Source organism: Ambystoma mexicanum, chromosome 2q (assembly GCF_040938575.1).
Source record: "Ambystoma mexicanum isolate Mex_15411 chromosome 2q, UKY_AmexF1_1, whole genome shotgun sequence".
NCBI lineage: Eukaryota > Metazoa > Chordata > Amphibia > Caudata > Ambystomatidae > Ambystoma > Ambystoma mexicanum.
In genome coordinates, this window is record NC_090924.1 from 110,291,090 (window position 1) to 110,314,226 (window position 23,137).

Genomic DNA, 23,137 nt, shown 5'->3' on the forward strand with positions numbered 1-23,137 from the left:
TGGCAGTTTTAAAGTATTTTTACTTTGTTTTTAAGGACCATACCGCGTTTACCGCATTTGGCCCAAGACTGTGGCCAGTGCTGAAAATGGCTGTGCCACAAAGTCTTTTGTTCTGTCTTTTGGCCATTTTGGCCCTTTGCCTTCTCCCAGGTCGAGAGACCCGGGTATTCCTTATTTGGGTATGCAGCCTCCCGCAAAAACACATCTTTCGTTGGCTCCTGCATGTCACGTGTGCTAGTGTCGAGGAAGAGGGTTGGGACTGCCTGGTCCCAATCCACACTACTGGAGCTATTATGTCTGGTAGTCCTGAATGACTGGAACCACCGTGGGCCACGATTGGCCCACGTCTGGCGTGCATGCAAGAGAGCAGATCTTCCATTGGCTATCTGAGATTTGAGAGCAAATCGGATCTTGGATAAGAGAAGGGCTCTGCATCCATTCCAGCTCGATCAACTGAAGTTCACACCAAACTTCATAAGGAGCCAAGTATCCTTAACGAGAGAGCAGACTCCAGGAACCACCGGTGACGTGCTAGGAAGGTTTGGAACCCTGCTGTTGTCCGGTCAGACTACTACTTTTGTATCTAACCAAGCAGGCCTGCAAGGGCGCTTTGCCCCTTTGGAGTAGTGGGAACAACTACTCTTGGCACCTCCTACTTACCCTCGCAAAGAGCCCCTTTGAATGTGTTCCTCAGCCATCCAGTGAACTGTCCAGCTCGAACCCAGGGTATCCCACAGGAACGCAGCCGTCCGAGTTGAGACTCAAGACTTTGGGAATCGCTTGCTTGTAGTCCTGGGCCCTCTCCCGCCAAGACGTGTTGTCCCAGGTCCTCTTGATCCTGATTTATGAGAGTGCACCACACCACAATCATTTGCGGTCTCCGTGTAGCCCCGCTTTGGTGACTGTCGCTGAAAGTGCCTGAAGATCTGCCCCACTGTGTCCTGAGATGTGCTGCGCGGGACTATTCTTTTCCTTTCTTTGAGAGCGGAGTAAAGGCTACTGTCCCACCATGGACAATCGTACTGTCCAGCAGCTGCTGAGAGCCAGAGCACCCTGAAACTGCAAGGTTGACACCTACGACCAAAGTGGACTAGACTGTGGTCCGGATTAGGTCGATGGTCGGTGAGTACTTTCATCACTTACCGGTGGTCCCCTGAAACATCCATCCCTTTTTACGCATGAGAGGCCATTAAAAGATACTCACCTTAGCTGGGCTAGCCTGCACTCCCCAGCTATTCCCGAACTCCGAATGTCGCTCTATCCGTAATGGTAAAACCGCAACCTAAGAATAGGAGCGTATTCTTCGTGGCCTCAAGCCCCTTCCTGAGCAGCTACAGCCCTCTGAAGAGAACCCGCTTTTGGTTTTACACATGACCGCCCGTTGTTAACGCACTACTGTACTTTTAGTGCAAGGCTCCTCACTTCGTAGGGTTGGACTACACAAGTTAGGGATTGACTACAAAGAACTGCCAAATTTGACATATGTGTTGAACTGACCCCTTTCTGTTGCAGGTTGTGGTTATTTTCTATCCTATCATCAGCATTATGCTAAACACACTATTGTATATATGTTACATAGTGAATAAGTGTGTGGTAATTGTTTTCTTGATAACTGTGGTTTAATCGTGTTTTGTTATAAAGGCCTATAATAAATGTCTTTTTGATATACATCTGTCTAAGGGTAATATGTGACGTTTTACTGTGTGTGCTCATTGTGGGATTTCAATCACTCTCCTCCCCTCTTGAGACTTAGTCTTGACCACCTGCCAAGTTACCGTAAATTGGTCTGGATTGTCCAGAAGGTTCCTCTGTTCCACTAAACTAGGGTGGCCTCTTAAACTTTTGCCGACCAGTTCAGGGTTTAGAAATCCATCTTAACAACCATCATATGCTTTGTGTGTTTTTTTTTTAATGGTGGGCTACAAAAAACATTATTGCAGAATTGACAGTCTCCACTGGGCTTAATAGAGTGACCTGGAATCTGCGTTCTATCACCAAATGTAATTGTAAATTGTTGATAAGTCTGGATTCTAGCCCCGTGGAGTCGAGATTAGAAGCTTTGAATACGCTTAACTTTCTGACATTTATTAGGAACTCCTTAGTTATGCAACGTCCTTCCATGTCTTTCTCAAAGTCCCGCTCTCACACCTATAACCCTGAGATCCAAGCCCTTCAAAAGGACTTAAAAACCTCTGACAGAGTGATTGAATGGTGTGAATAGGTGTGTGTGAAGAAAACTGAAGAAATCTGCTTACTTAGGCAAAAATATAAAAATAGAATTCAAATGTTTCGTATAAATTCATTGCAGTGTGATGAAATGAAATCATGCTTAATTGTGTGCTGACTAAATCCAGTTCCAATTACTGGAAGTTAGTAAATTCACTGTGCCGGTCCCAATATTATTTCCAAGAAAACCCTATTATGGAGTTGGTTTGGGCAGCATATTGTAGTACCTTGTATGCCCAACTTTTTTTTTGTTTAATTGTTTTTTTTATAAAGCGCACAAAACAGGAGTTTGGGTTCTAAGCGCAGATCCTGGATTCGTACCACTGCTGCTCTGCGTGGTCTTGCTTCCAACACCAGCATGTTGGCCCTGTGCTATCCTCTGTTCACAAGTTCCATACCAGTAATCGACACAAATGTGGCGTGTATCTGAAGTTCGATATTGAAGACATAAACTGGTTCATTAATAAGAGCAGTAATTCTCTTGCTCCAGGCCCGAACGGCTTATGTAACAAGCACTTTAAACAAAATCCTTTCATGTAGGGTAGTAAACATCCTTACAATTCTCTTTGTATCCATCCTTGAAGTAAGAAAGGTTCCAGCCATCTGCACATGGTGTGCCAATCTTCAAAGGATGTGATAAAACCAACCTTCTGAGTAATCGGCCTATTGCCCTCTTAGACACAGACTCTAAAATCTTTACTGAGGGAATAAAATCAGTGGGTGACCTTGAATAACATTCTAAAATAAATCAAACAGGTTTCCGGGCGGGAAAAGATACCAACCTTTCTGGATCTATTGTTAACACCATCGAAAGATGCACAGGGGCTGGAAAGATCCCCAGTATATACATGGCCAGCATCAACTTCTCATTGGCCTTCGATAAGGTTAACAGGATCCTCTTATCAACCAAATTGGATTTGTGGGGTGTCCCGAGTCACATATTAAGCATTTTAATTCACCTACACATGGATACAAATCTAAGAATTAGATTAATTCTCTCCCGCCAAGTTTCCTCACCAATTACAACCCATGGAGGATTGTGTATGGGACATATTCTGGCCCAGTTTCTTTTCAACTTCTATCTTTCAGATATGGAAAGTGCGCTTTGTAGAACGGTTTTTATCTCACCAAAGATTTTTAATACTAAGTTGGCTTGTATCTCTTACGCTGACATTGTTATTCTTATGGATTGCACCCAAATAGGTATGCAACGCCTTCTTTCCGCCTTAGAACAATATACATTGACAAACGATCTGGTCATTAACGCTAAGAAGACAAAGGTCTTGCACTTCTCTGTTGGGTAAAAGTGAAAGAGACATAATTGGTGGCTATCAGGCCATAGATTATTTTTTTATTTTCTTATTTATTTTATATGTTTGTAATGCGTCGAAAACCCGCAGGCATAAGGGCGCAGAGAGACAGATTCATGTTAAGCTGTAATTCGAAGAACAGAAAATAGATTGGAGTTGGTAAATGATTTAAAATATTTGGGATTCTTCATTTCAGCACAACCTAACAAAGGATTCCTCATGATTCAACTGAAATGTAATGCTTCCCATCTGCGGACTCAAATAAAACAATTTCATAATAAATTTTGGCAAATTCTCACTCGTGCCACTTTTTTTAAAAAAATGTTATTTGAATTCAGCTGAGTAAACGCAACTTTTTCAAAACAATTATACATTAGATCGTTAAAGATGAACAAATACAAAACAAGGTCAATGATACATTCAAACTTATATAACAATAAAATGTATTAAGATATAAAAACAATTAAAAGAATACGCAACAGTAAGGACGCACCACAAATACATTAATTTGGTATGAACACAGAGCAGGCCATCTAGTGTAGTAACACAGTCAGTGTGCAAAACTGTAGGTCTTGGCTTAAGTAAGATACTTCATTAAGGATGAAGAATCCCCCCTGTTGTTATGTTAAGTTTAGGTGTGATGCGACAAAATAAACACATTTTAACTTTAGGATCTCTACTCGGCATCCGTATCATTGACCAAACCCAATTCCAATGCATTCAGAAAGTTGAAAGTGGCTATTCTTATACTCATGACTTTAGTCTCTACTATTACTGGCCATCGGTTTTCAGGAGACATTAGACCAACGTAAATTACGTGACGACTAAACGATCTTAGTCTCAACTCTATAAGAGCCAGGCAATCAACAATGAGATGTTTCAATGTCTCTTTAGCATCAGTGTCACAGGAGAATCTACAATAAATCTCATTTGCATCAATAAGTTTTCTTCTAACCAGAATCTCACGTGTAAAATACAGATTAAACCGAAAGCGTACTATCACTGATCTCAAATGTGGAGAAGGGGCCCTGCACAAAAATGCTTCCAAAACATTAAGCCCTTTTTTCTCAAATCCAAAGGACTTAAAATCCTTGTTTGTGAGACATTTAGATCTAGTGTCTATCCAATTTGCTCTGTAGATTTTATTTTTTGCATGATCTGGATTTTTCACCAAAGTGTCAAGTGATACATCAGCCCTTGCCATTATTTTAAATATGCATGCTGTCCACTCATATACAAAGGCATGGGAAGACGAAAGTATATAGTCGGCTAGGTGTCCTAAGATAGTATCATTACTGATGTGTACTAAACATTTTCGGAAAAGCGCACACAGGCGCCACTCATAGACTGGCCGCAATGAGGTCAGACCCAGCTCATGACGCAGCCACGGTCCAAGTATACATATCGGAAGGCGAAGAACACACCTCCAATATTTTGCCTCTAATTTGTTCAGAAACGCCAGAGGAATAATGTTTTTGGTCTCTAATCCATATAAAATGGTTGGTATCACTTTCTGTCGCCGGTATGTTACTACTGGACCAATGGAGAATTTACCTTATTTGGATAGGATCAGGGACCAAGTCCTAAAAATTAAAGTGGGGGACTCATCAACAAACGCAATAGGATGTGACATCGCCAGAAATTAGCATATCAAGGTGAAATATGCACATTTCATTAAATTGGCTTTGCATAACCACCCAAATTGCCCAGGACAAATGGCATTTGCCTTTCATAAAATCAACACACACACAAAATCAAGACAGGATATGTTCTTCTAATAGTGTTGTTGAAAACGTTAAAAGGTGTGCATGTTTTAAACTCCAAGAACAAATATAAATGTTTTCCCTGGGTTTTGCAGTACCGAAATGGGACATAGCACCTTTAGTTATTTACTATTTTTCCTCATGTTCTATAGTGCAGTGGTGAAGTGTCTGGCCTACAAACCTGACTACTGCAGTTTGATCCCTGAGGTCGGTTTTAATTCATAAATTTGAAGAGGATATTCAATGTTTCTCATTTTAGCTGGGGGGGAGGGGCTGAGTCCACTCTCTAAATAAAGTGGGTGGACTCCATCCCCTTGCGTGTACCCTCGACTTGAGCACTGGATAGGATGAGCCGCGTCTGTGAAATGGCTGAGTGAAGCTTATTATTAACCAATTGTAGATGCTAATAAACATGCGGATGCCCATCAAATAAGACACCCAAATATAAATAAGAGGGCACAATTTCAATGCTCACATTTTTTATTTGCCAGTCCATTTTCAATCTACGATTTAACCTTGAGGCATAAATCACAACTTGTGTTTTCTTTAAATTGATGATCAATTCATTCTCATCCAAATATGTACTTGAAGGTGGCTAAGAGAGTCTGTAAACTAACCGGGGTTTTTGAAAAGAGCACTAAATTGTCCGCATACCACAAGGCCTGGACAACCAAACCCTTCAGCTTGAGAGAATCCGAACATATTTGGGAAAAGGCAAACATCACATCATGGATAAAAAAAATCAAAGAGGGCGGAAGCAAGTATACATCCTTGCTTCAGCCCTCTATATGTTGCTATGGCAGCAGACAATAACCCTGCCAATGATAGCCGGATCTTTATTGTGGTATTTGAGTGCAAGGCGTAGATAATGTCACACAAGGTGGCTGAACACCCAGCATTCAGCAATTTCGACATCAGTCTACCTCTCGAAACTGAATCGTAGGAAGAATGCAGATCGACAAAGGCAAAGAACAAGGGTTGTTTGGATGTTTGTGCATGATCCTTGAGAGCATTCAGGGTGAGAAGGTTCAATGCTGTCCCAAGACCCGCAACAAAGCCTGTCTGGTTTGGATCGCGTTGATCACATATTTGTGTTCACAAGCTAAAATCTCTCAGGACTAACCTTGAGAAGATTTTACCAGGCGCATCGAGCAGCGCGATCGGGCAATCGCTAGTGGGAGCTCCCCGATCGCCTTTTTTAAAAATTGGCACAATCAAGGACGCACGCCATGAGTCAGGTAACTTTCTAGAGAGTATAATCTGCTGGAAGACATTAAGAATGCAAGCCAGGGGCGTGGCCAGCGAGCGTGCAATGGAGACGCGATTCTTCGGCGCTCCCGCGGCCACTGAAACATCCTGCAATAACCTGTGATATGGGAAGCGAAAACGCTTAAAAACGACATCCCCGGCCGGTGGAACCTCAGGGCAACGCCTTGCGGTGGAAGGAGCCGAATCCGTGAAGGGGAACGCAAATTGTCTGCGTTGGAAAACTGGCGGAAAAACTCTGCCCGGGCTCGATCGAGATGGCTGCCATCAAGACACGCCGAACCGCAGCGGGGACGGATAGCAACCCTCGACCGCCAGATCTCCACCGGGAGTAGCACGACGTTGCCTGCAGATAAGGGAACAGCTCGGGACTCCTCTAGTGGGTGAGGCTGACGCGGGCAGTGACGCCCTCGGTGCCATATTTCCCCTCCCGACGACCGGTGAGAGACGGCAACAAGTGAGCCGAGTGGGAACTCTCAGGCTGAACTTAAGATATATACGCAGCCCCGAGGCACCTGGAGGGGAACGCTTCTGCGACAAAACTGCAATAAAACACAACACACAACGACCACAAAGGCGCTGCAAGCACTGGTAGACGTCCGAACAATGCCACAAGAAGGAGTGCTCCTCCAACCTGCACCAGACGACTCGCGCAAAGCAACATCATGGGCAAAGAAAAGAGCAAAAAAACCTCGACGCAAAGTACAATGGACCAATATGCTATGAGCATATCTACAGCAATAAGCGTTGAGGACCCGGGGGGGGGGCCTGCCAGAAGAGGACCTGTCGCTAAAAGACGTAATGGCCGCCATCGCCAGCTCGCGCTCCTCGGTGGAACAGAAAATGGACACTATCTCCACAGAGGTCTCCTTCCTCTGCCATGACCTCCAGAAACTCTCGTCTCAGACCGGGGAGGTGGAACAATGAATTTCTGGCATGGAGGATGACCTCGGGGTGGGGGGGCGGGAGATATTGTGCACCAACAGCTTACACAAGCATTAAACAGACTGAAAACCCTGGAAGCCCGGGTTGACGAGGCAGAAGGCAGGTCCCACCGCAATAATATTTGCATCCTGGGGCTGCCGGAACGCACAGAGGGACCCAGTGTGGAACTATTTCTGGAGGAATGGCTGGTGGACCTCTTTGCGCCAAAGACCTTCTCGAACTTTTTCTCAGTGGAACGTGCACACTGCATTCCCGCGGGTTGCCCGTCCCCGGGTGCACCCCCGAGAACAATCATTGCGAGACTTCTTAATTATCGAGACATAGATGCCATCCTACAAATGGCCCGAACGAAAGGGTCAATGGCATTTAATGGAGCCAGAATTGCTTTCTTTCCAGATTATACTCGCGAAGTCCAGAAAGCCAGACAATCCTTTGAGCACCTAAAAAGGAAGCTTCATTCTATGAACGTGAGATACAGGCTGCTGTTCCCAGCCCAGTTAAAAATCCAACATGAAGGCAAAACTGTACACTTCACCGACCCACAGGAAGCTTAGAAATGGGCGGAAACCCACATCGGTGGTGACTGGACCAGACAGGACCAACACCGCAGAGGCAGATCAAGACCCCGAGAGCAGAGGGAAAGACCAGCCCAGCAACCTATACCGGAGATCCCAATTGAGTCAGACGGAGAACCCAATCGCTAGCACGGCCTAAAACTGGAAATACCGGCCTGATGCGGGAGCAAACCTAACCATTAATGACTCAAGAACCAACCCTTCTCCTGGCAACCACCTGTAATGCAACACTCCTCCTGAGGCGACAGTAGCAGTGAGTTGCCTTCACCCCTGCATAAGGGATCATATGAGCCATATGCGGTTGCCATTAACACACCATTCCATCGGCGGACGCCACATCCACGACTCGAGACACCGAACCCACAGAAGAGTAGTAAGTCAGTGGGAAGGGGAGGAACAGTTCATATTAGTTAGTCTGGCGATATAGTTTTAAACGCCAGTAGAGTTTGGGCGACAGATACTTCATGTTGGGGAGGAGTATGGGGAGGGAGGAGGGGGGGGAGTGTTTGATGTCAGTTATTTTTCCGGGAGGTCACACCATGTCAATGTCTATCAAGTCGCTGCCAAACATACCATGCTCGCCGCCCACGCCCACACTAAGCGCGAACGCTGTGTCTCCACGGCCAAATCTACCATGCACCCATCAGGCACACCATCCCAGATTCCTAAACAGCAATGGCTGCACAGCAACATGTAGATTCCACTAATGGGAATACACAAGCCCCAATGATACCCAACGAACGTCACAGGTCCCTTAAAATCCTTACCTGGAATGTGAATGGCATGGGCACAAGTATAAAACGACGGCTGATCATGCAATTCCTTAAAAGACGCTCTCCTGACATATCCCTTCTAACCGAGACCCACTTAGCAGGCTCCACGTGCCAATTCTTCCGCAGAACTAACTATCGACTAGCTTACCATGCGGGGTACAAAATGGGTTCCCGGGGCGTCCTGATCCTTTTACATAAGCGACTCCCTTTTGAACTATCTGCTGGGGCACAGGACCCCTGTGGCCATTTCGTAATGCAACACTCCTCCTGAGGCGACAGTAGCAGTGAGTTGCCTTCACCCCTGCATAAGGGATCATATGAGCCATATGCGGTTGCCATTAACACACCATGCCATCGGCGGACGCCACATCCCCGACTCAAGACACCGAACCCACAGAGGAGTTGTAAGTCAGTGGGAAAGGGAGGAACAGTTCATATTAGTTAGTCTAGCGATATAGTTTTAAACGCCAGTAGAGTTTGGGCGACAGATACTTCATGTTGGGGAGGAGTATGGGGAGGGAGGGGGGGGGGGGGAGTGTTTCATGTCAGTTATTTTTCCGGGAGGTCACACCATGTCAATGTCTATCAAGTCGCCGCCAAACATACCGTGCTCGCCGCCTACGCCCACACTAAGCGCGAACGCTGTGTCTCCACAGCCAAATCTACCACGCACCCATCAGGCACACCATCCCAGATTCCTAAACAGCAATGGCTGCACAGCAACATGTAGATTCCACTAATGGGAATACACAAGACCCAATGATACCCAACGAACGTCACAGGTCCCTTAAAATCCTTACCTGGAATGTGAATGGCATGGGCACAAGTATAAATGACGGCTGATCATGCAATTCCTTAAAAGACGCTCTCCTGACATATCCCTTCTAACCGAGACCTACTTAGCAGGCTCCATGTGCCAATTCTTTCGCAGAACTAACTATCGACTAGCTTACCACGCGAGGTACACAATGGGTTCCCGAGGCGTCCTGATCCTTTTACATAAGCGACTCCCTTTTGAACTATCTGCTGGGGCGCAGGACCCCTGTGGCCATTTCGTGATGCTCCGGGGTAGACTCTGGGGGAGACGGTGGCCATTTTAGCGCTATATTCCCCACCGGGGTTGGGAGAGGGTCTCCTGAGGGAGGCGACGGCCCTGATGGCGCAACAACAATCGGACGTATGGATCTTGGGAGGGGTTTTAACGATGTTATGTGCAACACATTAGACCGGTCCAACATCCGCAATCGGAACCCAAACCGGCCACGAGGCTGGCGACCTTTGCGTCAGCGCTTGGTTTGAGTGATGTGTGGAGAGAACTCCACCCTACAGACCGAGGATTCTCCTTTCACTCTGGGGCCAACGCATCCTTATCCAGACTAGATTACTTCTTCCTCCCAACCCCCGAAGCATATAGGGTAAGAACGGCCAAATTCCTTCCCCGTGGCATATCAGATCACTCTCCCTTGGAGGCGACGCTCCGTACGGAACGTCCCCTACTACCTAAAACATGGCGGCTAAATAATTACTACCTGGGCCTCCCCGAGTTCGTGGACCACATTACGGAAAAATCTAATGAATACTTTGAATTTAACACGGGCTCAGTAGAAGACCCAGTGACACTATGGGAGGCACATAAGGCAGTACTTAAAGGGGAAATGACGGCCTGGACGTGCAATAAGAGGAGAGAACACCATAGGAAAGTGACAGAGGCTGAGGATGCAGTTGAGAAATGGGAAATCAGATACATCGCTCTCTCTTGAAAGCGAGAGCTGCCCTCCATAACACAGCATTAGACAACGCAAGACAGGCACATAGGGAGTCAAAGACCAGAATTTATGAGCAGGGCGACAAGGCGGGCAAACTATTGGCGTGGCTGGAATGACGTGAGGAAGGGCACACACACGTCAGACAGGTTACTGACAGCCAAAATAAGCTTGCCCAAACAGACCCAGAGATAACGGAGGCATTCGCCAACTTCTATGTCGCGCTCTATGCCGCCCCAACGGCCCCTATAGACTCATTCCTCCTAGATGAGATTGTGCTCCCGCACTTGTCAGAAGTGCAGAGAACACACCTGGATAGGGAACTGGACGAAGCAGAAATAGCAGAAGGTATGACCCAGTTACAGTCTGGGAAAACACCAGGCGCAAATGGTTTCCCGGCCGAGACCTGGAAGAAGCTGGGCAGCAACAAGATGGCCGCCCCCCACCGCGACCTGTTCCTCGCAGCCAGGGAACAGGGCACCCTTCCACTAGACCTACGAACGGCCAACATTGTGGTCATTCCCAACCAAGGCAAACCCCCCGACCAGTGCACATCGTATAGACCGATATCGCTTATCAATAGCGAAGCCAAAATCCTGGCTAAAGTGCTGGCCAATAGGCTTCAACCGGTCATATCCTCACTGGTTCATCAAGATCAATGCGGCTTCATGCCGCAAAGATCGACTAGAATGAACTTACGCCGCTTACATCTGCTATTGGAAAGAGCCCCAACTCTCAATTCACTGCTTGCGCTACTCGCAATCGATTTCGAGAAAGCATTCAATTCGGTGATATGGGCAAGTCTCTGGGCAATAATGAGGCGCACGGGCATCAGCAAAGCCTTTCTTAGCTGGGTCCAACTTTTATACGAAGCCCCATTAGCTGCAGTTAGAGTGAACGGATGGACCCCCGGGACCTTCCCGCTGGGCAGTGGCACCCGACAGGGCTGTCCTCTGTCCCCCCTCCTTTTCGCACTAGCGATAGAACCACTGGCCCGATGGCTCCCGACAGGTCACCACATGGTCCGGATTCCACTGGCCAGAAGGGCGAGAGGACAAGCGCTCCCTTTACGCTGATGACCTATTACTTTATCTAAGCAATTCAGTCCATGCATGTCCAATCATAACCCAAATGTTAAAGACCTATGGGGACTTCAGTGGCCTCAGAGTGAACTGGGGAAAGTCAATCCTCTTCCCAGTAAGAGGTGACGACCTAGCAATTCCTCGGGGCACCCCGTACCGAGTAGAGAGGGAGGGCTTCCGCTAGCTGGGCATATGGGTCTCGGGGGCTCATCGGACTATGTGCTTCACAACCTGAACCCACTAATTGACAGCTTTGCCGGGATGTGCAACACTGGATGCTCCTACCCCTTACGCTTATGGGCAGAGCAGCCCTCTTTAAGATGATGGCACTTCCACATTTCCTTTACATACTGCAAAAGGCCCCACTCAGCTATACCAAACTCGGAATTTGTCCGAGTGGAGCATCTCCTTAGGAAGCTGATATGGAAGGGAGGGCAGCCCCGAATTGCCCTGACCATGTTGCAACGATCTATCTGGGAGGGGGTGTAGAAGTCCCACACCTTAGGTCCTACTACTGGGCCAGCCAATTAAATGTAGTCAATGACCTCCTCCACGGGGATCGCGAACTTCCACATATTAGAGCGGAACTACCCATTGTTCAGGACACCCCACCACTCGAAACATTATACTAGAGTCTATCCAGGCCCCCAGCACAAACAATGTCGACTCACATTGCGATCATCTGGAGGCAGGCTCACATGCACATAGGCTGGGGGAACAAGATCACCACGGCACAACCGCTGTGGAACAACCACATTTTGTCGGCGGTACGAAAACTGAACGCTTGGACCCGGTGGGTGAGGGCGGGGATAATCACGATAGGAGATATCGTTATCGATGGCTCCATCCTCTCCTTTGAAACACTCCAGCAGAAGTTTGGAAACCCAGCAGCAGAACACTACCATTATACACAACTAAAGCACGCCCTCAATGGTTATAGGCAAGCACTTACCGATGCACCAGATTGCACACCCCTGGAACGCAACCTACTCACACAACCCATCCCCACCAAGGTAACAACTATCCTATACAAGGCCATTAATGCATTCGCTAGCCCGGAACTGGTCAGCCTCAAAGCCAGATGGGAATGGGATGTTGAGGCCATTGAACCTGAGGACTGGATCCAGGTTCTCATGCACCCACGCGAAATTGCAATAGACTCCAGAATAAGACTGATTCAGCTCAAGATACTCCATAGGGTATACTACCCCCGAGTGGCCCTTTTCGGTTGGGGAAGGGCAACGGATCCCAAATGCTTGAGATGCCGAGGGGAGGAAGGCACATTCATCCATCTCCTCTGGTAATGCCCCAAAATCAGGACCTTCTGGACACAATGCTCTCAAATATTAGGAAGGATCTGGGTCGCACGATAGCATTACAGCCTGCGATAATGTTACTGGGGGCCCCAGAGGAGAACACCGCAAACAAATGGGAGGGTATTTTTCTCTCCATAACAATGGGCCTGATAAAGCGTGACATAGCGCAGAAATGGGGAGCCACAGAGTGCCCAACAGTGGCTCAATGGTCAAACGAAATGGACATCTGCGTGGCGAAAGAACACAGAATATACACAGCACGGGGGTGCCCAGCAAAGGCCACGAACATTTCGGGAAAATGGGAAGCACGTATGACCTGAAGACTGCCAGCATTGGGGAAGGAAGAAGAAAAAGGGGAGGGGGGTGGGAGAAGGCGCGGGAGCGCAACGCGGAACTTGGCAAGTAACACGGTACTGGAAAGTGATGCACAGAGTGGCAAGACACGAGCAGATTGATGGACCAACTCGGCGACCAGGGGATGGAGGGTGGGGGGTAAAATGTTGGTATGTTGTATGTATGTTTTGAAATAACCAATAAAATATGTTATTAAAAAAAAAAAAAAAAGAATGCAAGCCCATTTTTGGGAATTTTCCTTGAACATAAAATTTGACAGACCATCGGTTCCGGCCGCACGCGAGGCTGAAGACTTACGAATGAGTTCCTCAATGATGTCTTCAGAACACTCTACATGCCAGCCTGTCAAGGATTGACTTTCATATTTATAATCAATAAAGCTTGCATCAGCATATAAATGGGCAAAGTGAGCCAACCATTGGGCTTTAGAAACCCCATTCAGATGCATACTTGCTTGCGGTTGGTATGAAATGGTCCCGAGCAGGTTCCACACTTGCCCCGAATTTTTGTTCTTAATTGCAGTCATAAAGGCCTCACTATCGAGTTGGAACAGTAGAGCTTTCCTAGCACGTGACCAGTTCCGATATTTGCACTTGATTGCTTTGCGATCCTGATTACGTTGGCTTAGGGGAAGTTTCAAATTGGCTCTCAGTTCTTTTTTATAGGCCATTTTTGTTTGTTGAGTGAGCAAATCAAACCTATGAGTATGAACTGATCGAAGATTGGGTTTATCTATGAAGATGTTTCTGAAGAGTGATAACACCTCTACATATGAATCTTGATGGTTCTCCATCTGGTTGTCCAAAATAAGCTTATTTAACGCCAAAAGTGAATTTTTAGACCATCTAAAGCGAGTCTTAGCATTGTTAATTGTCAATATTTGAGTGTGCCACTGTTGTTTATGGCCCGGCGGCTCCTGATCCCATTGCCAATGTAGAGAGAGAAGATGATGATCACTAGGAGTTTGTGGGATAATTTCAAATCTGTTTTTTTTTGGAACTAGACAGGTAAATGTAGTCTATAATAGATTTAGACGAGCCTCTTTGCCATGTATGATGGGCAGGGATATCCCCCAAAAGGGCGCTGTTTGTCATGTGAAAATTACAATCATAAACAAAGTTACACCACCTCTCTTTATCTCGTATGCGAGTGGATTTGCTCCCCCCAGACAACCCGAGTTGAGATCCCCTGCCAGAATAATGCCCAGAATGTTCAGAGCTTGTGAGGCTAATTCTACAGAAGCACAAAGATCTTTATAAAAGTTATCTGACATACCCATGGGATTACGATAAATATTGATCACTGCCACAGATTCAGTGGATATTGAAACCTTTACCATTTGTATAAAATTGTTCGGCGAGGCCCAATTGTGATCCTTAGGCCTCTACTGGTTTTGACCGCCACCATTAAACCTGAGGTTGGTCTCCCCTTTTGTGCATCCATAGCCTGTACCAACATGAGCTCATGGTCATCCCAAACAGGAACCATGAGCGTCCACGTCTCTTGTAGAACAACTATGTCAAATTGGTTTATGGAATGATTTGAGCCCCATTGCAGGTGTGTGTGCCCTCTGGTATTCCAGCTGGCTAGTGAGATCTTTTTTGATGTTACTTCTGTTAATGGTTATGCCTGGTTAGGAGGATAATTCTCTCAATTCTGAGGCACAAAGAGACCACAGGATGGACAAGAACAGATGTAACTACACGGAGGATCACGTTGAAGAGTATCCTTAATCCCACTTGGAGTCTTATTTTCTTGAATTAGACGTTCTGGGTCTTGAGCGACCAAAAAGCCCATTTTAAATAACTCCATCTTTGCTTTCCAGATCATGTTGAGGACTAAGCCCGATTTGATCCAGAGCCGCACGATGGAGAGATTTTGATTGCACACAAACACCACCTGGTCGATATCCCCTGATGTAATATCCTTCAGACTGACTACATCCCCAAATAAGTTCAAGATACTTGAACGGCAAAGGTCATATTTGTCAAAGGGAGCATCACGACACTTTATAATAAGAGAATGACAGTTATTGAATGCATTTTTGTTTGGACGTTCTGAGTGGTTTAATTTAACAGGAGGTTTGTTATTCATACCTTTGTTAGAAACTAAGAGTGGACCCTGATCCCCACAGAACAAGACGCTTTGAGCGGTCTCACATAGTCATTGATTTGTAAATGGGAGGGGAGACCGTTTACGCCTCATCCTGCATGAGATGGGTACTGCTCAACGATGGCAAAACGGTCTCTTTTACTGTCAATTGGGAGGGATTATTTGTCAAAGCTTGCGTGACACGTTGTACTAAATACGCGTCCACTGCAGCTTTAATTGACATAGAACGTTCTCGCAAATCTCTCTCTTCTGCCGATTCGTTGGATTTATTTGATTTAATCAGTTGGTTACTTCCTGAACTTACTTGGGAATCCATATGTTTAGTATGTCTCATAGGAGAGAGCAAATAATCAGTGGTGGAGTCAATTAAATCCACTAAATCCGACAAGGGAGCATAATTATTAGATTGGACACTATGTGCTCGATCTTCCAGAATTATGATCACCTTTGCTGGCATGGGAGTTATAGCAGAACTTTTCTGAACAATCGGTACAATATCTGGCTCTCTGACTAGCTGCACTGAGGGTTTGGGTACTACTGTTACATTGTGTTGCAGTGTAACACGATTAGATGGTACTATGGTTGTCAATTTACATGAGGCCACTTTAGAATTTGTACATGTTCGTTTGGCACGCATTTTGATACTCGGAATAATAGAAGAGGATACACAAGACTCAACACGTGATGTAAGCCGTTGTTTTTTGGGACCCTCATCTATACTGACCCAAAAATCATTGAGAATTACCACATCAGATTGCGGTGGTTCGATGAGGAAAACAATGTTCTTGAAAGTAGGCAAAGCCGAAACAATGGAATTAGTAACAGGCTGTGTACCAGTCCCAATCGGCAGTTCAGACAGTCCCTCAGTTAAATTCAAATTGACATAATTTTTTTGAAGGACAAACCAAGAGGAATAGTTGATATCCAATTTAATATTTGTTGGGTTTGTTTGTTTTGAAATGAAATCTTTGAGTCCAATGTTTCAAATAATTTGAATAAACTGGCCACAGTGGTGTTAACCGCTGCCAATTTAATTTCAATTAAGGCCAAGTTTTCTGAGGGAGTATCTGCATTGTCAGTGGGTAATCTGCGTCGAGGAGTCGGTTGCAGGAAGGAATCCGCAATGGATTGATTGGACTGGATAGAGGAGTCCATCGAACCTGGGACATTATAATTTGATAGATTCAGACTGGCAGAGCCATTACACCAGCCAACGCTTGCATGAATCGAAATATCCCCAGACAGAGATGAGGGTTCAATGCCTTCATTTACTGGCGACATATGGTTAACATGACTGTTACTTTTCTCTTTATTAGGCGTGGTGGAAATTGTTAAAATGGTAACATCAGATATGTCAGAGACAGTTCTGCCTGACACCATTGTTGCTCTGAAGGTGCATCTGGAGGCCCTTCCTCCGCCATGCACTCTTTTCTTTTTGCACAGAACGTGCGAATGCCCTGTTAGACAGGGAGAACCGGGGTCAACGTGATGGTTTTTCTTGCAGTTCTAATGGTAGATTTTACTTTGCTACTCAAGCTTTTTGGAGAGTTTAGCAACAAGCCTGAAACGTCAGGCATGTTCGATTTTAAAGTGTACTGAAAAAATGAAATGTGAACCCAGGTGCCAAACCCTGCTCAAATTACGGACCCGGAACAGAAGAAGTTCACAGCACGGAGACAGACTGAAATAAATCAAATTGCTCACCCAACAGAAGGTCAGTAATGAGAACACTGGTATTGAAGAGATAGGAACAGGTAGAACGCCAAGCACCAGCGCACGCAGCACCGCAGCAAAGTGGCTAAGCAGTACTTGAAGTACTTGGGAGGTGCGCGCCCGCTAGTGCGCGCGCCTCCACAATATGTAGCACGTCTTCACAAAGGGGCGTGTTTTGGAGTACACAAGCCTAAAGAAAACAGAAATGAAGCACGTAAGTGTTAATATTTATAATGCAATATATGTGCTATTGTCCATATTCCATGTTCACCTTCTGGTATTGCGAGTTCAGCTCACAGCAGAATTCACCAGAACCAAAGTGCAGAGCAAGATTCCAGGGCACAATCCAAGCCGCTACAACAGACAAGCAGAATCTCGCGGCTAAGCGGTACTTGAGGTACTTGCTAGGTGCGCGCACGTCCACCATATGTAGCACATCTTCACAAAGGGGCGTGTTTTAGAGTACACAAGCCTTCTGGTATTGTGAGTTCAGCTCCCAGCAGAATTCTCCAGAGCAAGAGTCCAGGGCATAATCCAAGTCTCTACAACAGACAATAAGAATCTCGCGGCTAAGCGGTACTTGCTAGGTGCCACTACTTTCATTTTATGAGATGACGGTGGTGCCTGCTCTAATCTATGGTCTTAAGATCTACCACGCACTGTTTGCCTTTGACCTGGCTATTGTGGAGGGCTTTTTATGGAAAAAAGTTCTTCCGCCTTATGGAACGCCTATGCCAGCCATTAGTTACGAGTTAGGGATTATTCCCCTGAATATGCGTCTCAAATGGCAACGACTGCTTTTGATTGGAAACAAGAGGAGGGGCGTCCTACCACATTCATTTATATCAAACGATTCCTGCATTCCTTATTTACTGCAGAAGTAAACTCCATTTGACATACTAAGTATCAACAAGTTTGTGAACTCATGATTAAACGAGAAATAAGTACACACAGAATAATGAAATTAACTTTTAGGCTGCTTAATTCAACTAAAATGTCACAAACGAAGGATGAGGTGAATTCAATCAACCGTAACATTTAATAGTTTTATATGAACAACACATGCCCGCTTATTTTGCAAACATAATCAAATAGAAACAAAGCAAAAAATAAAATTGAAGACATAATTCAATTAGTTACCATATCAATTTGCAATAACATAACAAAAAAACTGAACAATTGTTTCATAAATTGTCATTAAAGAAACACAGAAAAAACATGAGATCGTAGCTGATGAACCAGAGTGGTTTTTTTACAGATACAGATGCATTGTACCTGCTGGTCTCAAGGTATACTAAATATTCGGTGGGAGGTAACCAAGTCTATGGCCCATTAGTTACCATATCAATTTGCAATAACATAACAAAAAAACTGAACAATTGTTTCATAAATTGTCATTAAAGAAACACAGAAAAAACATGAGATCGTAGCTGATGAACCAGAGTGGTTTTTTTACAGATACAGATGCATTGTACCTGCTGGTCTCAAGGTATACTAAATATTCGGTGGGAGGTAACCAAGTCTATGGCTACGACTGCTTTTGAACCTCCCTGCGTTCATTGTTTGAGGATATTTCATGCACAAACGTTTCGTCAACAAATCCTTAAATAACAAAATGTTAAGATTTGCTGTTGAGCTCGCGGGTTAAACCTGGTCGACGTTATGGCTAATCCTTTTAAGTATAAAAAGAAGCTTCAGTGGCATGACTGGAGGTTGACTTGTGAGAAGGGGCTACAAGAGCCTCTCTAGTTTGGCAGCTACCCACAAAAAACTGGGGCTCTCCTCCTCCGAAGTTCACCAACACTGTCCTGAGATTCAGACTCAATCTTTTGCATACTAAAGAGAGCCCAGGTTTGTGGGATCGCTCGAATAGTTTGCACCCCTTATGTCGATATTGTTCACGCCAAACAAACTCTGAAACACCTAGTCTTGTTTTGAGATATTCTGATGAATCTGAGGCTCTTGTGTTCTGGTAAATTTATTATCAATGTTAGGTGGGACCCTGGGAAAGTTTGTAGGGTAGGCTACTCAGTGGTCACTCCATGGCACTGCTGATCTCCTTAACACACTTTTTCACAGAATTAACTTGAGTGGCCTATAACGGATTGATGTTAGCTGAGCAGTTGGGGGTGATTCTCGTTTAACCTCATTGATTAATGCATATGTAATTGTGCTTTTAATCAGTGTTAATTGTGTAAGGTTTGTTCTTAACCAAGAACACAATTTTAAAAAAAGTAAAAATATAACACGGGAGGGCCTGTACAACATACAGTTAGATGTTACTGCTTGATAGAGCTAGCCCAAAGGAAGGTGTGTTTCGAGTGTTGGGGGGGGCTATTAGGGTGTGCTAAACATAAGAGATTAGCTTGGCCATGGCCTGTCAACGTGTGCATAAATAACCAAACAATTCCGTAGGCTGCGTCACCCTCCCCCATCGCCCACCTATCTGTCATGTAATGCAATCATTTTAGTTGATGGGTGGTGCTAAAGCACCAACAAGCTGCCAAAACTAAGAAGGCTAGGAAATGTAGCAATGTCAAATGGGCGCAGAGTGCGCATAAAATATTCTTTTTCAAAGGGCCATAAACATAAAAAGAGCACGTTTAGCGTCAGCCATACTATGGTCTGGACTGCTGAACACGGGCCATAGGAAGATCACGTCTGGTTTGGGAGCTCTCTGACAGAACCCTGCGTACCGTACACGTGCGCATGTATACATGAGCACAGATGTGTGTTATATCTCCGGACGGGTGGGGAAGAGTTCCAAGCACGGGGAACTTAAACTAAATCAGATGGTGCGAGAAGGGGCCTCCTGTCAGACTCCGCCTCCACATTCCACGGCATTTTCCTTCTAGACACAAACGACCCCGAGCGTCAGCTTCCCAGCCTGACGGAGATCCCGGTCCGGAGGAAGAGGGGGCTATCTGCGAAGCCCCCAGCACTCACCCCGCCCCCCCAAACAGGGAGGCCACGCAGGGTGGCGCCGGCAGTGCACAGGGCACTGGATTTTGCAGGAATACTCTCTCCGAACAGGATTACTAACTGGTTTTCAAATTTGGATTTTTTTTTAAATGACCCTACGCAGCCGTCGCGACGACATGGTATGTATAATTACTGCGATTGTAGACCAACTGTGCCAAACAGTAACGTCGGGGAAGTTTGCAGAGAAGTGAAGGCTTCACAGCAGCGATTGGCGGGGGTTGTGTGACTGGTTAGAAAACTATACGAACCACCTTACTACCTGCAAGTATAGTGTAATGAGCTATTATGATCTCTGCTTCCATTCTTGAGCTCGTAGCAGATTGCCTCTAAAATGTTACGAGGCTCCGCTGGGCGCCCTATTTCTCTCTCTCTCTCTCTCTCTCTCTTCAGCTGTCCCTGCGCCACCTACTCTCTCCACACTCTCTGTGAGTGTGCCCTTTCTTCAGTCACTTTGATATTTTTCAGTAGCGATATCTGCTCCCCTCCTGCACCCTTCTCACTTGATAGCGTACTCCTCTCGGCGGATTATAAAAACCGCAAATAAATACTGCAGTTTTAAATTGCCTTTGTTTTTATTGTCTGCAGTGCAAAGGGGCCACAGATTTGAACATGCGGGTCTCACACACCTTAGCAGTCCCTCCTTCCGGTTTCCCGACAGTCTCCATCTCCTCTGCACGCCATTCTCTAAATATGTCACCTGGGCCCGCTTTTAGCGCTCTTAAGCAGCCATCGTTCCCATCTTTCTCCTTGCCACCCTATCCGCTAGGAAGGCCCTTTTCCATGTTCGCTCATCTCCCCATCCCACTGTCTCTCCTGCCTGAGTAGTACCCCGCCCCTCAGCAGTCCCTTCTCTTCTATCACACTCTCTCTCCTACCTCAGCCGCACCTTCTCCCTCTTCTTTCCCCTGGTCCTTGCTCTGGCAAGATGTGCAGCATAAAAGTTACCAGATCAGAGATGAGAAGTGAAAGCTGGCTAGTGGGTGGGCGTTGGTAGACCATTGAGGTGGCGGGCTGGGGACGGCAGAGTGGTGCTAACAGTCAGAAGTGTCCCGGTGTGTGCCCTCGTGCCCATGGCTCCTCCAGTGCTTGTGGAGGGGCATCCCGAGTCATTGGGAAGGGCCTCTTTGCTGACTGATGTGGACCTTGATGGCCCTTTCAGCCCTGCCTGGAGTTTCTGGCGCTCCACGCCAGGGGAGGCGGTGGAGCAGGCCAAAGGATTGCAATCGGGGCACTGCACATAGGCCCCTGGGGGGAAGCCAGGAGGTGCGAAGGATGGAGGGCTGATTGAAGTTAGGGGTGACTAGCCATGGACTCCCTGAAGACGAGGACACGCTATTTAACAGTCGAAGTGCTAGGTTTTCTGCATGGTGGCAATGACCTGTGGTGGGCGTGGCGCAGCTGAAGAAGGTACGTGTGGTGAAGGTGAGGGGGCTTGTTTGGGGGGCCATGGGGGAGAGGCCAGTCACGTTAGGCGGGGGGGAGGAGGGGGGGCATGAGAAGGTGGGTGAATTCCTAGCATTTCTTTACCTTGGTTGACACTTCTCCTCGGCCATGCCCTCTTCCTCTTTCTTTCACACACTACCCACTTTACTTGCTTAGCAGTTCCCTGAATAACAGAAATTGCACACCATTATGCAGTGTTAACGCTAGTTTGATTCGAGCACTTAACTCGCTGAGCCATTTGACCTTTTCCCTGGGTCGGCTTACCCCCTGCCCGTTATTTCCCCGAGTCTAGGCTTCTTGGCATGTTCCTTCTTTCTGGCTCTCCCGCCAGAAGCTCGCAGACTCCGCCGTTTTCCCCGCTTCCTCTTCCCGTCTCCCTTAGCATTCCCTACCTCAACTGCCAGGGTTAGGGCACTGCAATGTTCCCATGAGTTGGTGCCGCCCAAATAACTCTCTGTGCTGTATTTTTACAAAGTGGCCAGAGAAATAAAAAAAACATATGTGGCATTAAATTCCTTTATATCTATATCCCACATGGGCAGCAATGAGTCTAAATGCTGGGCAATGGACTACATGCCCAGCGCCCTCCCAATCCAGGACCTTTCGCATGCCCCCTGCGGTCCTCAAAGTGCCTAGAGGCGATTCATTTTGGATTGTCCACAAGAAAAATTCTCACTCACTGCCCCTTTTCCCAATTTCAACTGCTTCTAGTGCCTGCTCGATCCCCTTTTCCATTCCGAACTCGTGGGCTCTCACCTTTGTGCCCGCACCCTCCGCTATTTTTTTATGAGACCCTTCTCTGAATGGATTCCGCCGTCTGTGCTGGGCTCCTCCCATCTCCCCGAGCAGTTGCTATTCACCCAGGGAGCGCCCTTTTCCCTCCAGGCTAGGGTCAAGGCCTCCGGTAAAAAGGAGGTTGGGGGAGGGGAGAGGGAAGGCAGGTCAAGTTATAGGTGACCCGCTCGCATTCCTTTTGCTCCTGTGTAAAGTGGAGATTTTCTCACGGGACAAGGATAGCCTGTCTCTGCACACGAAAGCTAATCCTTTGCCTCCTCTTCAGCCGCCCTCGTCACAGTCCTCACCCGCGGGAATTCCACCTGTTATGTTAAGTAATAGAAAGCAGAATGAGTCATCGCCTCACTTTGACGAGGAACTTTAAGACTATGAGTAATGAGGAGTACCGTTAAGTAATCGGGCATTTCTCCACCCACTTCCTAGGAGGCATACACTTCCCCTTGTAAATCCCCACATCTGTCGTCTGTAACCGCAGAAGCACAATATCCCAAGAAAAGGCAAAGGGCACAAGAGCGAGAAGAAGCAAGGCCATGCTGAGGGTCAGCCTCATACAAAGCGCCAAGAAACAACCCCGTTTGTGGTGTGCGCTGTATAAATGGTAATCGACGTCATCTTCAGGGCCGTAACAGAGACAGGTGTAGAACGTAGCACATGGACGTGGACAAAGCGTTTACTATAAAAAAAAGGTGGGGCTGTGGTCTTTGATTGGCAAATAACTG

The 23,137-nt window shown here is 46.4% G+C and overlaps 2 protein-coding genes across 3 annotated transcripts in view; one reads left to right on the forward strand and one right to left on the reverse strand.

The window, feature by feature from the left end:
- The window catches only part of IFT140 (intraflagellar transport 140), a 2,226,364-nt gene that overhangs the window by 510,795 nt on the left and 1,692,432 nt on the right, over nt 1-23,137 (reverse strand). The window lies entirely within an intron of this gene.
- Nucleotides 20,018-23,137, forward strand: part of TMEM204 (transmembrane protein 204) — a 153,558-nt gene continuing 150,438 nt past the window's right edge. The window contains exon 1 of the mRNA XM_069646970.1: nt 20,018-20,299. The gene's annotated coding sequence lies outside the window, so the exon portion shown is untranslated. The remainder of the gene's footprint in view (nt 20,300-23,137) is intronic.